General features: G+C 31.4%; 1 protein-coding gene across 4 annotated transcripts in view; it reads left to right on the top strand.

Moving 5' to 3' along the window:
* Positions 1-19,295, top strand: part of LOC128996268 (hemicentin-2) — a 420,963-nt gene that overhangs the window by 277,129 nt on the left and 124,539 nt on the right. For 3 of the 4 annotated variants that reach the window (XR_008491037.1, XM_054421469.1, XM_054421467.1), the window contains one exon: positions 11,559-11,625. The gene's annotated coding sequence lies outside the window, so the exon portion shown is untranslated. Of the gene's footprint in view, positions 1-11,558; positions 11,626-18,820; positions 19,030-19,295 lie in introns of those variants that run through there. The other variant, XM_054421468.1, reaches the window with a different exon arrangement.

Here is a 19,295-nt window from a genome sequence, read left to right as displayed (position 1 = left end):
GCGGGAAGATGTTATGACTCGCAAGGCTTTTTTTGCAGAAGTAGTATATCGTAAGCTGAAGAGGATTGGCCCCAGAGTACAACCAACAATTCAAAGTCTATATATTTTTTTTTATACGATTTTCGTACTCCTTGTGTTAAGACTATTTCATATTACATGAAATTTAACCTTATAATGTAGCTGTTAGGACATTATTTAGTCGATTTATTTCTCATTATTTTTTATTTTTATTTATTCCGAAATAAATAAATAAGGAATCGTGATGCCTTCAATAAACTAAATTAGTTTGTTTCATCCCTTTTAACTGCATTTGTTCCTTTATATAGTTTCAAAAATTGTAAATAGATTTTTCCCTTTCTCCAAGCAGTTTAAATAAATATGTCCTAAACATTTTTCTGTTTCTATGTCAATTCTAATCTATGTACTAGTCTGACATAAATACATTGTCACGTGACATGATCCTCATGACGTGTTACAAGATTGTACACATGTTACATGTCATGTCGTGTAACACTGTAGTAGTTATGGGGTTATTACATCAGGCATGACAGGCATGACATCATCATAGAGGGGACACTGTAAACGTTGTCATTTAAAAATGTAAATTTCCTTGAACTTATACAAATAATAGAAAATAAATTTAAACTAAATTTTATTAGTGAGTCGGTGGCTCAGACGGTAGCGTAGCGGACTTCGGGCCCAAGGCAGCGATGTCGTGGGTTCGGATCCTGGTCACTGCCACTAAACTTTTTCAGTACAGTTCACCTTTGTACTGTACTGGCTCACTCCTTGCTTTGCTGTAAACTATCTACGCACGGGTGCTTAGTCTATGTGGACGGGCAAAGGCAAGGTTAAAAGAGGCCACCAACCTCTTAAAAAAATATATTTTTAAATTCGTGAATGAATATAAATTATAATCAATGGATATATAATATTTGATCCATATTTTTACCAAGTTCAATTTTGCTTTAAGAGAGCAATGCAAAAAAATAGCCAGACCGGTTTGCTACTATTTTATTTTACACAAACAGTTTACAACCCACATTTGCATTACGAAATTGGGCTATCTACTCTAATTTTTTTTAATTTCACGTTCAAAAGGGTAAGCAATATTTACGAACATTTTTTAAAGTGTACCGGATTAAATAAATTATATTATACATTTATTTTTTCATGTTTTTTATATTATGGTGGTAATGCACTTTAAATTGTCGGTTTAGTTTCTTTTATTTTAGTGTCTTTCACTTTATTGGTGCCCCTAATTCGATAGGTTTTCATTTATTAACATTTATTTTCCTAACGTGTTGTTACTATTTCAGCATGTCAGTCCGTGACATGTTTGGTCGGTCATGTACACGGTAACACTATCGGTGTCATATGAGATAACATGTTAGTCGGCTGTGACATGAATCGCATGATGCTCGACACGCTACTCTAAACGAATACAAAGTGAGCTTGGATTACTTGTGAATGCATTTATTATATATATATATATAATGTATGTTACGTAAGTAATTTGATCTATTTTGGCCTTAACGACTATTTTCACATACACAAATATGGAGCTTACAAATACACATATTATGAGGCTTTGGAAATTCATATGAACTATTCACAGTTGTATGCTACAGAACTGACGTAAGTTATGGTCATTTTGTCAAATATTTACTATGTCGCCTCAAAACCAGCATTAGTGGCATGGATTAGGAGTAATTGTCCTTAATATTCCAATAAAATGTTGAGGCAAATGTAAAGAGAATGTTAAGAATATAGATTCCAGCACTGGGCTAGTCTATCACAAGAAAATACTGATATTACTGTTCTCGTCATTATATTTCTCATTTAGGGGAAGTTCTCGTACTGAACTAGACAGTGTCACAGTATGTATGAGAATAATTCGTAAATTATATAGTTTCTTTATTATTCTAACCCACCTTAACACTTGAGTACGCTAGGTTCTAACCCGGAACTGTACGATACTTCAGGCTAGTCCTTCAGGGTCGTGGCATTATCACATGGATAAAATCCATTGGGGGTTGGCGGGATTTGAACCTGGGTCTTTGGACCCCGGATTCCCTGCTTTATCACTAGGCCAGCTCGCTTCTACGTAAATAATATAGTATACTTATAGATGCATAATCTACAGTAAATAATTTTTCCATACCAATAAAATCTCAGAAATTTTCTCACTTCACAGGGGGTGCATAAAAAAATCTAATCGTAGAGCATTCTTTGTTTGGTCTGTTAAAATAACACGTGACCATGTCCACTATAAGCCTGCAACAACCGGACAGTCGCTGAAAAGGTCAAATTACCTAACCTTTAGAAATATAAAATAAAGAAGGCCTATGGTTGCTGACCGAAACAAAGTTAGACTATGAATGAGATCTTTGGTTGCATTGACAGAGTTAGAGATGATTATGATAGACTAAAATTAATTTTTATCAGAGGAACAGAAAACGCTGTATAGCACATTATGGTACAAGTGCATAAAAGAACTTTGTTATATCGTTTCCTAATTTTAAGTCTACGATCCAAATACCATACTGGTACTGCAGCAGAATCTATTGTTATAAGTACCTTTATATCATTCTCAATGATATATTGAGCACGTGCTAGGATTTAAGACTGCTTTTATTTCAACTGATAAATAAAACAACAGGTTGACTGTTGCTACATAAAAACTGTAAAAAAAACTGTGTAAAAACTGTAGAAAAATGAATATGTCATGAAACTCATTATGGCAAATGACTCACCAATTTAAATAGCAAAAGACTTTTTTCCGTATTTAATGAACACATAGCAATTGAACTGTCCTCCTACTTTATAAGAGATGTTTCTTCGGCTTTGTCTTCCAAAGCTTCTTAACTTCTACTACGGCTCTAATCCGTCTGCAGCTCACCATGTGTTTCTCGCTGTTACTTAAAGAGAGTTTCAAATGAATAACTTAGTAGACTGGGATGTTTGGGTTAAATAATATACGAAAAAAGCTAAATACTACTTACTTACTTAGACTACTCATGTGGCTCAGTAAACCCAAGGTGGTTTTTAGCCTCGCAATAAAATTACGTTAAATAGCTAAATATTATGTTATACATTTAATACATAAACTTATGTGTCTTTGTTATAGTTTATATCGTAAATACGATAAAATCAAATTGTTTAATTTAAACAATGTAGCTATTAAGCCATTTGGTTTTGCTATACTCAATTTAATTTTTTTGTTAAGGTTTTTGTTTAAGGATTAAATGCAATAACTTGTTTCAATTCTTTTAGAAACCTAAAATTGAATTATATTTGCACAAATTTAGATCAAAAAACAAAAGATAAATATGAAAGACAAAAAAGGGTATGATAATGTTCATCCTATTGACCATCGATTTATATTTTCATCATTACATACTTGTTTAAATCGAATTTAAAATTATCCTAATCCAAATTATTAATACATTTTAGATTTTTGCAATGCAAATGATGACTATTAAATTTAATATATAAAATGAAATAATATAATAAGCTATGAGTTTAAGCTAAAACCCAGTATTTATTTATACAGATTTTTTGTTAATGTATATGCAAATTTTCAAATGTAGTGATTAAATAATTATACATGAACATTCTATTACAAAAAACACATTTTCCGAGTACATTCAATATTTACTTATTAAATTTAAAAAACCAAGAGAATACGAGTGGTAGGTATTTTTAAAACTCTTAAGTGGTTCTTGGGAGACCGTTTGCGTAGGTTAACTCCACATTAGCTTAAGAGCAAATTCAACAATGTACATCCGGTAATTTGTTAAGATATAAAAATTTGACGTTTTCATTTACTTCTGGGCTTTTAATTTAAAAATAGCCTTTGATTATGCTAAAATAAGAAAAGATCTAAATTAGGAAGTTTTAATTAAAAGGAAAATGAATGTGTACTAGACTTAGTCTCGCACAGAAATGACCACATTCGTCCGGTTAACACTTTATTTTCAGGACTAGTAAAGTAATATACAATAACTGTTACATAGTTATAAATCTCCCTAGACCAGTACAGATATAATGATTCATTTTTGTGTATAATATAACTTAGTTACATTGATAAGAAAACACTATAAGTTATAATAGCTTATACTCCCTAACTCGTGTCTCTGTGTTCAATGTTCATGTCAAAATTAGAAGAGGAATGAACCTTGTTCAGCAAGAAATGCAGCCTTTAACTCTGTCAGTCAAACTCAACACGCTAAGATGTCTACTGTTCTATGCATTTTGTTCAAGGTCATGTCCTTTACAATCTCTTTTATAAATGTTTTTGTTTGATAAAATATTAGTTTTCTTAGATATTTATAATAACAAATATTATACATAAAAAATTCCATACAAAAGGGATTCACTACACTATGCTATATTTATTTAACTGAAATCGGTTTAACATCTTTAAAAAATAAATCATATAAATAATATGCTTTCATTTTTATTTACAAATCAAACTATTTCAATCGAATTCACTTGTGTTTTACGCTAAATGGTACGTTTATATTTAGTAACTAAAGTGTGTAAGAATATCTCTCTTATATGAGTTTTATGACTTACGTGTTGATATGTACATTATTAGTCTGTAAAATACAATACAAAGGAACTATGATTTTCGTTCCTGTATAACATATATTGATGGTAAAGTAAAAACCTTTTAATTGTGTCGGTAAATGACCAGGAAATCGTAAATTTTATGATATTACCCACATGATTATTATAATTGTTTTCATATGATGTACAGAATAATAAGTGATATGGTTGTGATTTTTAATTACTTGAAGTCAAGCAGGACTAAATATAGCAAAGAAATACTAATATATAAAGTTTCACTCATATTTTAGTTATACAATTAATTAGTACATTTATCTTAACAGGTTTTCGACTTTCTAAATTAGCGAAATTTCATTATGTAATGAAATGAAAGATCCTTTATTTATTCAGGCGAAGTTATGGCCACATGGCCCTTTCTTACACTTATTCTGACAAATACAAAATGAATAAATTACAAAATAATAAAAAACTTAATTTAATAAAAAAACTTTATACTTAACTATTAATAGAAATATTTTATATTAAAACTATATTTTTTTATATTTAATGTGTGGTGTTGGAGTATTAAAGATCAAAAATACTTTTGCTCAACTGTTGGAATGTTGGTAATTGATATGGCAGCACGAGATATCTTTATTTATTTTGATGCGATATTATTATTTCAAGATGCAATAACTAGGTTAAATCTCACAACTTGCTTCGTATCATATTACAATATGTAATTACATCGTCAATTACTACTGACCAACGAAATATTATATTGCACATGTTAACCGTATTAACGTTCGCCTAGGATATTCTTTAATGTTACTGTTTGAAAATAAATCACTGGTATTAGTTGAATTTTTATATAATTAGGTATTTATGAGCTTAATTTTGAAAACATGTTTTGTGAAACCGTATACTCAATAAAAATATGTAAAACTATATTAATTTTAAAATAGAGTTGTCCCCTTGGGAATCTTAAAAAATAATTAGGAATTAGCAGTAATTTGTCTGCAACCTCTCAATTACATCCAGCATTCTGTCTGTAACTAAGACACATGTCCTGTAAGTATTTGGATAGTACTATAACCACATAGTAATAATTATAAACTATTCTGAATGTAGTTTGTGTAGCAGTTAGAATTTGGTATGTCCTAGAGGCACTTAATCAAAACCGACCCGTTGCTAATGGTTTGTCTATGTAATACTTTCCTGATCTTAATAATTTGTATCCCACCTTGAGCTATAGGTCAAAATCCGAATTTAAAACCGCTTTGAATTCTATAACTATTTAAAATCAAATACTGAAAACTACATAATCTTTGAGTTTTAAAGATATTTTTCCCCTTATCAGTAGAGTATTATTGAGTCCAGAGAAGAGCGTCCACTATCATTTGAATATCATATGTTTCCATTTACACATTCTCGTCGTTATCACTTACTGTGTGTGTATGAATTATTCATTTATTTATATCATAAAGCCTGTCAGGGAATATGAAAACGTTGGGTTCAAGAGATTCAAGATTCAAGAGATTTATTATACCATTAAGTAAATAAATACAATAGGTAACGTCAAACTATTCTAAAATAAAACAAACCAATGCATATAAATAATGAAATGTTCATCATTACAAACCATGCTGAAATAAAAAATTTTTAATTAATCTTCACAGCAAACAAAACAAAACAGCAAACCATGCAGTTATGGCAAAAAACAAAAGAAAATGAAAATTGTGACACATACCTGAGTATAAAAATAAAATTAGGCCTGTACAGGTTAGGTTGTACAGCTCAAACAATGTACATAAATATAACTAGTTAGTAAATGGTAATTTTCTTGTAAAATCGCAAAAAAATTTTATATAAATATCACATGTTTGTAGCTGCAAATTAAAGAGGAAACAATTTACTGCTGCATTATCAGTATGTAGGCTCTGTTTCATCGAAAACTTGCATTAATCGTAAACCTTACTTATTACTGCTATAAAAAGTTTTCATTTTTTATATATATTTTAAGTGGATAAACATCTAATTCCAAACTACTTGACCAAAAACAATAAATTGCCTTATTGACCCATTCTTTGTAAGTGTTTTATACGAAAACTTTTAACTAAGCATGTCATTTCCATGTATTATATGTTATGAGAAAAGAGTTTTCTAAATTACGTTTGACTAAGAAAAGAAAATTATCGATATAAAGGTCAAAATTACAAAAATGTTGACTAAGAAAGGTTCTCCTTGCCTTGTTCTTTACTCATTGCAAATCCATGAACCAGATGCCGTCTTAGTACTGCAACCGGATTGCTTCTATAAGTAAGTATGCCACAAAGCAATACCAAAAAAACTGACGAAGTTTTGTGTACTTGTCAGAGTTTCAATCAATATTGTGTTTAACACATTTAATACATTCGAAATGTATTAGTTTCCTTAAGGTTTTTATTTTTACATGTATGAACAAAGACTTCCAGCTTTAGTGTAAATAGGAGTGGGTTATTCTCTTCAAAACTTGTAAAGAAATAATCAATTAATTGATTTCTTATAATTTATAAGCTACTCTAAAAACGTTAAGGAAACATTAGAGTTGAAAACATTTGATTGAAATTAGTAAAATGGCTATCAAAATCCATGAAAAACCCCTAAAATAATACTCCTAATACTATACGGTGTAGTTGATTACTAACACCTTTTTACTTCATAAGTAAAATAATAAAAAAACATTGTTAAGAGAAATGGAAACAAAATATCTAGAAAATAACATTTCTCCCTGCACCTTTTAAATGCCGAAGAAATAAAACGGAGCTATCGTATTTACTATAATTGCTAAGGTATATTTATTGTTGAAGTTAGAAGTTTTGAAATTATATAAGAAAAAGTATTTACTTCAAAATATTCTATATTAGGCTAAGGTCATATTCTCATGAAAAAAGACTTGTATCATTGAAACTCTCTAAGTAACAGCGTGAAACACATGGTGAGCTGCAGACGGATTAGAACTCTGGGAAGGTAAGAAGCTTAGGAAGACAAAGCTGAAGAAACATCTCTTCTAAAGTAGGAGGGAGAGATACCCTTCCATGTGTTTATTAAATAGAAAAATAAAGTTAGCCTCACCTTTTCAGTTTTATATGTGTTTGTAATATTTAATTACAATGTTTATTATTTGTTCTGCCGATACCCAGATGCTAACCTTATATTTATGCAACGCAAACTTTCTATTAAATAATACACAAAGTTTGGGTACTATTTATCATTCGGCTTATAATATGTGTACCTACACCTCAGTAAGTTAAACATCAAAATTACTATCTAAGCTTAATACGTTGATGTTATACATACCGGTTTTTATTCTTAAAAGAAAATATATTTCAATAAAACTGTGTCAGGTTAAATAACTAGGTGCTACACTTCAAAATGGCTGGAAAAATTTAAAGAAAATAAATACTATGTCAGTATTAAAAATACCCCCACCGCAGCAAACCAGCGGACTAAGCGAATTTCCATTTATCTGGCTGAATTTATACTAAAATATTCCCTTAACATTTTTAGTTTTATTTCCTATTTAAATTACATTAATTTTAATGAGTACCTAGGTTTGCTACTACAGGGAGGGGGGGGGGTTTATTGAAATGTTGATGGCCTAGTATGAAATAAACAGAATTGCAAAATTGTATTAAAATATATCAATAAACAAACTAACTACAACAGTTTATTTGTTCTCCATAAGATTAACAGGTGAATTTTAAATTTGTGTTTTTTATTAATTATCTCTGTAACCGTTAGGCATACAACAACGCTTCAATATACTAAATTATTTTTAAGCTCCGCAAAATGGTCTGGAAAGAAATTGTGACATTTTATATTTTTACAGTAAAGAATTTGAAACAAATTTTGAATCATTAACCCCCCCCCATAAAACCCCCTCAAATGGTCCGATTAAGATGGTCCATTACTCGTTTTAATAAACGTAGGTTTACACGTTTGTACCAAATTCCATCAAAATTGTTCTATTTTAGTTCGATTTATCGCACTAACAGACATATATATCTGAGAGTGTTTTTGGCTTCTGGGGACCTCAAAACGAAAAGGAAAATTGGACCCGGGCACAGGTCTTACTATGGAATAGCCTTACCATACAACAATAAAATAGTCGATACAATTTTAATATAGGAAAATGAAAAAAAGAGTTGAAAATAAATAATAAATTACGCATAATACTTGAAAACTAAGATAAAAACAAAGAATCCTGTAGAACCTTTGCATTTTGTGTCTAACATAGTGTATTTCATGAAGTTTTTCGGATATTAGGGAACTTAGCAAATGCAGTTAGGTGCAGCACCGTGGCATAAAGATTAAGTGGTTGACAGATGGGGCCGTGGTGGTGCTTCCCCTGTTATTCAACCTTTTTATCAATAAATGCCTCCCCACTTATTGACATGTTTATTTTAACATCTCAAAACTATGACTAGGTCAGGATATTTTTATAATAAGTAATTCAATAATAAAAAAAAACATGTTTTTCCATTTATTTATTAGCTCATGTGCAATGATCCTGTAATACTGTTTATTTACAAGCATTACAAAATAAATAGTCCAAGATTAGTTATATAGTCTAAACTATTTGGCACTTACAATCAGCTGTTCCTTACCTAAATAATTAATTTTATAATTGTAGGGTGATAAAAAATAATTCAATAAAAGATAGATGGATTTATAGATTTTATGTAAATCTACAAGGTTAGGTTTATTGGACTATCTCGTTTCTTAAAATATAAAATACATAAACGTGGTCGAAATAAACAAGAACTAACAGCAATAAAGGATTTAAATGCATTTGAAAGCGTTAAATGATTTTTCTTCAAATACCCTAGTGAAGCAGAATAAGATACAATCACCCTTTTTCGCCTTATTGTTCCCTTCAGGACTTTTACGTTTATTTCCTTTTACAGATTTCTAATGTTTCCACTCACTTGGAAATCATTCTTCATTTTAACTTAATATTGTTAGGATTAAAAGTCCTAGTAGTTGCCATGGAATTTTAGATATGTTATTAAGAATGTTCAACTATCTTAAATGACCCCAGTGTGCTGGTAATTTTTTATATGCAATTTTACGAATGTAATTAATTAAGTTAATTTAATGAGTGTTAACAAACAAAACATACATGTATGAGTAGTGGGCTCTAATTATCTATCTATTACTAATTATAAATATAACTTCTTCAATACATATGAATTGCTTTGCTAAAATTGATTGATATGCTTCTCAGAAATATATTGTGTGATATCGTATATAAATTACATTACTAAAAGGTTATTTTAGTGCTATCTCCATGGCAGGATTCCTAGAAACAGAAGCTTTGACCTTATCACTTTCAGACCACTGGCTTAATCTTTCTTGTTGCATGTCTTTTGACAAAGTATATGTTTACCCTTTAACCCTTAACTATGTGGTATTTTAATTTGTTTTCCTTTGATAATTCCTTTGACGTCATTAAAAGATAAAATGGGAATAATTGATCTTTTTAACATTACAAACAACATTTTATAAAATACTAGCTGCTGTACTCGGGCTTTGCAAAGATTAAGAACAGGGTAAACTATTGCTTGTTTTGTATATAGGTGTAAAAATGACTTTTAATTACCCAAACTAATAAGGATGGGTTAATATCGTTTTATAAAATCAAGATACTTTGTTTAGCACAGAAAAGTTTAGTTGATAGCAATATCCTTATTTGTCTTCTACTATTTTTTTTTGCTCTTGTCTACTTTAGTGGCATTTTTGTAACGAAGTCAAGTCAAATCAGTTAAAGTTAAAACGGTTCAAACCCATTAAACGTTTTGTGAATGTGCCGGTAATTGAAACCGTCCCTTCTGTACCGAAGTCCGAGACGCTAGCCACTAGGCTAGCAGCAACCCTAAATATGTCTAGTTCAGTACAACACATATATGTAGTTTGTGGGCTGATCAGTTCAGTGCACATATTGTATTTAGGAACTACAGTTTATATGGTTCAATGTACGAAAGTAGCTATACCATGTGAACAATAATCACCAAAAGAAACTTAATAAATCATAGACAAACATAGGATAAATAAGTGTAGATAACTTCCTCCCTTGCCCTTGGACATATTCCTCTACTACTTTAGAAGAGATGTTCCTCTGCCTTTGTCCTTCAAAGCTTCTTAACTTCCACTACGTTTCTAATCCGTCTGCAATTTGCCATGTGTTTCACCCTGTCACTTAGAAAGTTTCAATGTTACAGGATGAATATAAAGGCTAAATGTAGATCTGGGCAATGTATTGTGATTTGTTTTGATAATTTTTCTCACTACTTTATTTGTCAAAGTTTATATTGTTTAATGAACACCAATACTCTTTATATTATCCTTAAATGTTAATATTATTAGTAAAAGTGTAGTGTTTCAATGACACATTACGAATTATAGTTAAGGCCTTATCCCAGTTGGACACTTCAATCATCGTCAGACCCAATAGGCGAATGACAAGGATCCTAATGGCTTCCCTGATGTACTATTGGCTACTGAAAGTAACGGCAAATAAGATTATATAAATAGAACTAAGTTCTAAAATCTCAAAAATTTACTTTTTCATCAACTAACTTATTTCTGTTTTTAATTTTTTTCTTCTGTATTTTTTTTAATTTATGTACACTATAAGATAATTATTGAACAATTGCAATTGACTCCAGTTGTACTTATAGAAACAAATAAGCAGGTACTTCCAGTAGCCAATAGTATATAAGGAAAGCCATTAAAATTCTTGTCATTAGCCTATTGGGTCTGATGAGGTTTGGAGTGCCAAATCGAAATTTATCACCACTTACCATAGTTTAAGTATTTACCGCCTTGAAAGTAAACTGTATAAGTGTAAATATATTATTACAAATGTTATTTGACGTATTGCGTTATACTTTCAGGTGATTTAACAACACGTACGGTTATTTACAAACTATAGCTTATTAAATGTTTATTTTTGTTTTCAGATGACGACACAACCCCTTGCTTCAAGGATGGTCAAAAACTAGTTCGATAAGGAAACAGTGTATGCAGGTAATACTTTACATTGATTTCACAATTTAAATATAACTATTAAATATTAAACTTTCAAGCTATACTTTAAACTTTAAAGCCTTTAGTTTTCATTGGTTCATTACTACTTCATTGAAGATAAATCATTTTAATATTAAGTGTAAAAATTAATCGAAGAGTCACAATAAACATAAATAAATACTATTAGAAACATGAATACATTCCTCACAAAAATAAGTAACCAGTGTAACTTAAATGCAACATTAAGATTGTTTACTAACAATAATGTATGAAAGTTTGTGAAAGATGGTGATTGGGTTAGAAATGTCGGTTATTCGACATTTTAAAATGACCATTTTTATGTTGTTGAAAATTATATATCATGGTCTAGAGGTAAATGCTAAGGCAGAATTATTAAATGACAAATATAATCTTTAAAACAATCTTCAATAAATTATTCAATATATGCACTTACAAATAACATTTATTTGCTACATTTAAAACACTTTTTTGTAACATCTCTTATTATGAAAAAAATTAAAGGCGCTGTAAATATTCTAGACGGTTTATGTAACGGTACTACAGCTATTTTTATTTTTTATTTTTATGGTAACAATTTAATGAAAAAGTAATAAAGTATTACCATCGAGGATAATGTTTATCAATAGTACACACACCGTAGTGAAATATCTTATGTCACAGTTGTTCAAATTGTATGCCTAATGAAATATATATCAATGTTTTTTCATTAATTTTATATATATATGTATTATACATTTCATACATAGCAACAAATAAGTAAAGTTATTCTTCAAATGAAATTGTACTGAAAAACCAAATAAACTTTCTAACTCAATATAACAAGTAATAAACTAAAACTATTTTATTTGTAAAGTTTGGCAAACGTAATCAACCGAATGTTATGAGGTTTTGTGTTGTGTTCCGGAAAATTACATGTCGAAAGTCTCATAAGTGAAGTTGTACAAGTCTTCAGTGGGAAACTTTGTCGTTTCGTCCTTTTGAGTTGGCGAGCAGTAAAGTTGGAAGCCGGAGGATCTTAGTCTCGTAGTTTCCATCCTTGAAGGATCACTTAGGGAGACTTTAAACTAACTCTCAACTCCAAGTAAAAACATATAAAACGCCGGACTTGAACAATTTGAAACTTTGTCCACTGATGAATTGAGTAAAGGTTTTTATGGAGGTTTAAAATGTTGTTTGGTAAATTTGTACGAAATAGATTTTTATGTTTGGTTATACGTATGTTTTTTTCTTTATTCGTTTGCCTTTGCTATGTGTGGAAAGGGAAATCAATATCCAAGTAAACTTATTCTATAACTGAAATGAAGAGTATTTTAAAATATATGTGAAATTTGAAGTGTTATTATTTCCTTTTATTTATTGATTAAATATCCATTATTTCTTATCTTTAATTTAAATATATAGTTATAATTATATTCTTAAATTGAATTGTTGTTTCTATTGATATTTATTTGTAAAATGTTCAGATTTATACCCATTAGATTAAGACATTTAACTATATTTGTACTTTTTATGACAGGTTAAGTGTAAAAAGGACAATCGTAAAACAAACTTACATTGCCTGGTTAAATAAAAAAAATGCATTTAATTTTTTAATTTAAACTTTCTTTTACCTGTTATAATACTCGCCACAGAAAAACCTGCAGAATAGTCAATTTTCTTTTGCATGATTATATTTTCACTAAAGTATCTCATTAAAAAGGTCATATTTATTGCGAGTGCGAGGGCTGGAACTGCAATGGTTTAAGTCATTTATTACAGGGACGGAAGCAGTTTGTGATGATTCAGGCGGTGGATGACTTAGGATATCTGAATACCTACCGCTCACCCCATTGCGAGTCTGCTCGTGGCGTGCCTCAGGGGTCAGTCCTCGGTCCGGTGTTGTTCCTTGTCTTTGTGAATGAAGTTCCATCAATTGTAAATTCTGGAAACATTTGTCTGTTTGCTGATGACACGTCGCTCTCGGTTTCTGATCAAAATTTCGATGAACTCGAAATAAAGGCCTTTTTGCAAGCGAGCTCCATGATGCAGTGGTTCGAGGACAACTCATTGAGTCTAAATGCCAGAAAAACTGAATTTGTAAATTTGTCTATAAGTTCAGCTGGGAAAAACAAAATCAATTTCCTTTTGAATGATGTTGAGCTCGAGGCAACTGATCGAGTTAAGTTCTTGGGATTTTTGCTCGATAGAAACCTGCGCTTTCATTCCCACATTGACACTGTGTGTAGAAGGATTTCTTCGGGAATCTTTCTTCTCCGCCAACTTTCTAAGTTTGCAAAATGTGATGTTCTAATTACAGCATATTATGGAGTGATTTTCCCGCACCTGATATACGCAGTGCTGGTGTGGGGGTGTGAGTGTGGGAAAACGTCTTTCCTTTTCCGACTCCAGAAGAGGGCAGTTAGGGCAGTCTTTGGTTTGAAAAGAAGAACATCTTGCAGGCAATACTTTATTTCATCACAAATGTTAACATTTCCCTCAATATACATTTTGGAAACTTAGATTGTCATTAAAAAAAACTTACACCAATATCAATCTTCACTTACACATTCCTATTCACTACGTAACAATTCTCATCTTAAATTGCCATCTCATTCAAATTCAACTACATTTTTCAAGAGACACTTTCATTACAATGGCATTAAACTTTTTAATCTCCTCCCTCCCTCCCTTCAGCTGGAGTCGGACTTGAACAGCTTTAAAAAGCAAATCAAAAAAATACTCTTGGCCAAGGGTTACTACAGTGTTCGAGATTGTGTCGCTGATGGGTTTAGTTAGTTTTTTTTTTTTTGTTGTTGTAAGAAGTAATCGGTATTGTTTTATTGAAATAACATTGTCTATTGTTTATTTTAATTTTAGTTCTATTAATTGACATGACCAATGAGAATTTTGTATTGTTATTTTGGTTCAATAAATGAGTTATGAGTTATTTCCGCTATTTAAATAGTTTGACGAGTACATATGTTAGGTGCTACGTTTTTTAAGTGAAGTGTTGATAGCATTAGAACACAAAAAACCGCTTTGCTGGATTTAATTTAATTATATCTGTAAACAAGTAAACTACAGTTAATAGTTAATCTAATTTCCAAAAGAAAAACAAGGTAATTTTTATTTATAGTTTTTTTTATCAGTTGCCTAAAAATGCTTCAATATACTAAACTATTTGTTTTTTTAGCCCTACAGAATGGTTTAAAATAAAATTGCTAAATCTTATCTGTTCAGAGTCAATAATTGGAAAAAAACAATTGTTACCTCATAACCCCCCCCCCCCCTACCAAGAACCTCTGTTACCATATGAGACCAACGGTTATATCATATTCCCTTATGGAAAATTCACTTACAATAATATATGCATAAATCATTTACTATGCATACCTTTTACGATTCAGAAATTGGTAAAAGTTTGCACTCGCTCAAAAAAATCTAATTAAGATTTGAAAATAATGGTAGTGTGCTCACTGATATAAAAATAAAATAAATCTATGATATATGACACACATTATACCCTAACACATACAAAATGCAATAAACTGTTATGGGATATGTGCCATCAATTTTAATACTGAACTTTATCTATTTGCAGTTTATTTCATTTATATGAACCTCGAATGCAATTTAGTAAGAAGTACATACCTTATCGTACAAGTCCAGTCGTTATTCAACCCCACATAGTCGTTTCATTCAATAATAGCTATAGTTTGAATCGTGGTTATTTGTATCCCTAATCTGCGCCAAGCAGCTTTCATCCTATCTACTTCACATAGAGTTTAAAATATTTGACATTAATTCTTATACAAACATATCCTGATTTACAATATAATTATCACATAGATATGAAAAGTACACATTATGTTTCTTTTGTAGATACAAACACCCCCGCCTCAGCAAACCTGCAAACTAAGCTAATCTCTATTGCTGGATTTATACTAAAATATTCCCTAAAAAATTTCAGATTTATTTCATATTTGCATGACATTAATTGTATTGAGTACTTACTTGGCTGCTAGAGGGAAGGTATTGAGGTGTTTTTTTTTATTGAATGTTGAATGCTTAGAATAAATTAAACAAAATCGCCAAATTTGATAAAAATATATCCATAAACAAGCAAAATACAAAAAATATTCTCCATAAGAATAACATAGGAATCTAGGAATTTGTTATTTATTTTTTCTCCGTAACCGTTCTAGGCATACAACAACGCTTCAAGATACAAAAATATTAATTTTTAAGGCTCCACAAAATGTTTTGGAAAGGGATTGTGAAATTTTGTGTTTTTAGTGTACAAAATGGGAAAACCAATTTTTACCCCATGAAACACTACATAAACCACTGTTCCCATAGTATGAACATGCTGGTTTGCGAATTTGTTCGAATTAACTAACTAAGTAACTAGTTCACACGTTGGTACCAAACTTCATCAAATTTGGATCATTTTTGCTCGAGCCATCGAGCTAACGGTAACACAAACTCTCACACACACACACACACACATATGTGTATATAACATTGAACTGAGTGTGCTTTTGGCCTCTAGGGACCTCAAAAACAAAAGGTAAATCGGGCCCGGGTCTACGTCTTACCATGAGACCTACAATAATAGCTTATTCCCTATATGAGAAATTCGCTTAAACAGAAGAATATCTGTTTTATGGTCGTATGCCTTTAACATTAGCCAGAAAAGATTACAAGGATTTCTTACAATAGAACGTGGACTTATTTGTTAAATATGCGAACAATATTTTGTCTACATAGATGCATTGATAGTTTGACCATAACGTGTAGCATTATGTTATTCAAAGGTTTATTTATTTATTTATTTATTTATTTATTTATTCTCTCAACGGTAACACCATTTTTACATTGGAATATACATTAAATAGGATTAATCACTTTATAAACATAGCATAATTGGTAATAAATATGAGCAATAATAAGAATAAATTAGAAAGCAGACATGAAATGCAAAAGACATAACCAGTATAAAGACAAACAAAAATACATTAATAGGCTGAATCAATTCAAGTGTAAGACAAACAAAAAACATAGCAAAATTAGGTACAGGCTACTAAAATAGTGCAATAAATAAGAATGAAAATGAGAAGCAGGCATAAGATGCAAAAGACATAATAATATGGCGCATAGATAACAACAACAGGTAAAATTTAAAGTGCAAAAACATAACAACAACAATATTTAACAATATGCAACCAAGACATAACAACAACGAGAAAAAAAGGAAACAACAATTGCAATATCGGTAGGCTAACAAAATAAATAGTAAGATATAACAACAACAAAATAAATATATATATATATGTACAAAACAAAAGACATAAATTAATTTAACAAACGCAAACACAACAGGAAACTTATTTAATAAACAAACAGGAAACACCAACTGGACACAAATGTGGCCCTTTAAAGGCACCACCAAAGAAAAACTGAACTTTACTGAAGCCCTTAGGCAGCCACTAGTTTAAAAAGGCACTGGCACATCTTTTAAAAACAGGAGCTGAAGTGCTGAAGAAGTCCACATGAGCAGCCGCCACAGCGCCCTCACGCAGTAGCCGAGACAAACCGCTGTTGTACGCATATGATGTGGGATGGAATCTGCGCTGGAAGATTGCTCTGGAGCGAGTGCCTCTCGGGACAATAAGGTCAATGTTGAAAAGCAGATCGGGGCTGTCCAGAAGACCATTAACCAGCTTGTACAACACCACAAGATCAGCCAGTCTACGTCTTATGTGAAGAGGTTGGATACCAAAGATCTTCTGAAGTTCTTCAATTGGTACATCGGTATATGCATAACCAATCCGGATACCCAACATCCGAATGAAGCGAGCTTGGATTCGAGACAGCAAATCAATATGACCCAGCTGATGAGGCGACCATACCACAGAGCCACACTCCAGTATAGGACGGACCAAGGTCTTGTACAGCAACACAAGTGACCGAGGATCTTGGAAGTTCCTAGTAGACCTGAAGACAAATCCCAGAAGTGCATGCGCCCTTGATGTGATGTGGACAATGTGGTCAAAGGGGGTTTATTGCGGATATTTTCTATGGTAAAAAACAATACACAACGTTTCATGAATTGGAATCTGATCCCATCCTCAGGTGGAAAAACTTAACTAACACATTACAACTAAATACACAAACGCCCAACCTAAGTATGAATACACTACAGAGGGTAGTAGTAAAAAAATATGCACATATTTAGTACTGTTTATTAGAGTGTAGTGCATATTTTTTGACACATATTTAGTACTGTTTATTAGAGTGTATTGCATATTTTTTGACTTCTACCCTCTGTAGTGTATTCCAACTTAGGTTGGGCGTTTGTCATTTGTTAGTTGTAATGTGTTAGTCCATTTTATTCATCTGATGACGGGATCAGATCCCAGATCCCGAAACGTTGTGTATTTTTTATTACCATCGTGATGGAAAATGTCCGCAATAAACCTTTGAACAACATTTACTCACCATAACCAACAATGAGCTTCAAACTAAGAATTTAGCATTAAATATAAAACTCGTTTTACAATATATGTATGTTATAGCGAGAAGTATTACAACATGGTGATTCTTTCGTAATAAACCTAGGGAGTATTTTAACAAATCGTTATTTAAATGAATATAATTAATCTACTGATCACAGGACAAGTGCTTCTAAAAAAGGCAAAGTTTGCAAATAAATCAATTTTACAAATTTATGGATAAGAGATTTGTTTTAATATTTTACTATTAAAGGGTAATACAAATGATTCACGTATGTTTTTTAATGCAAAATACATATTAAATTAAATATTGAATATAATTGTCAAAATGTAACTAGATTTAACCTAATACGCACTAAAATTTGTATTTAAAAATGTCCGATACCGAGACACAACAATCTTTTAATCGTAACTTTGCATAAATTAATCATTTTATATCAACGTGTTTCGTATTTTTCAAAGCAAATTTAGTAAAGCCCATATAAAACGTTACAACTCAAAGGTGTAATTTAGCTGAAACGGCTATTTACAAAACACCTCGAACCCTTTTCGTAATTAAATCGAAAGGAACCAAAAGCAAAAGTGAGGAACACAATGGACCACCTTGATGTGGCTGTGAAACCGTGATTTTTCCCGAGTCTGACGAGAAGGGCAGGGTGTGTTTAGTTCCGGGGCCGACCACCCCGAGCGCTCTTGCAGCATCCCGGTACAGTACGTCTCTAGCTCCTGTGCTTCCCGTGCAGAGATAAGCCGTTTCCGTTTCAAATTTGGACAATTTCCTATTAAAACCTGTGCGGTACACGTCCTAGTGTCGGTATGTGATGGACTCATCTCGTTTCCAAAGGATTTCGCCAGGTGCAGCCCCGGGCAGTATGGATTTTTGCGATAGGTGAGCCCGAATATTAAATTAGCTTAGGTTGGTGGAAAGTGAAAAGATGTTAGTGTGGTAAAATGTGTTTAAAACTGATTGAATGCAGTGTGCTAGCAGTGTTGGTTATGAAGGCACAGATCGATACGTTCTCTGCTCCTCCCTATTATGCCCTGTAGAACCAACTCAAACTTTCAAACCGTGTGAGACACTTTCGATTCTAAAAACATCAAATATATATTATAAAACAGTTTTACAGTTATTCACTTCCTTTTATCAAGTACTCA

The sequence above is a fragment of the Macrosteles quadrilineatus genome, unplaced genomic scaffold (assembly GCF_028750875.1).
Source record: "Macrosteles quadrilineatus isolate MER2022 unplaced genomic scaffold, UCM_ALF_1.0 Scaffold_6__1_contigs__length_79288215, whole genome shotgun sequence".
NCBI lineage: Eukaryota > Metazoa > Arthropoda > Insecta > Hemiptera > Cicadellidae > Macrosteles > Macrosteles quadrilineatus.
Note: the sequence above shows the minus strand (reverse complement) of the source record. Positions and strands in the feature narration are given on the sequence as shown.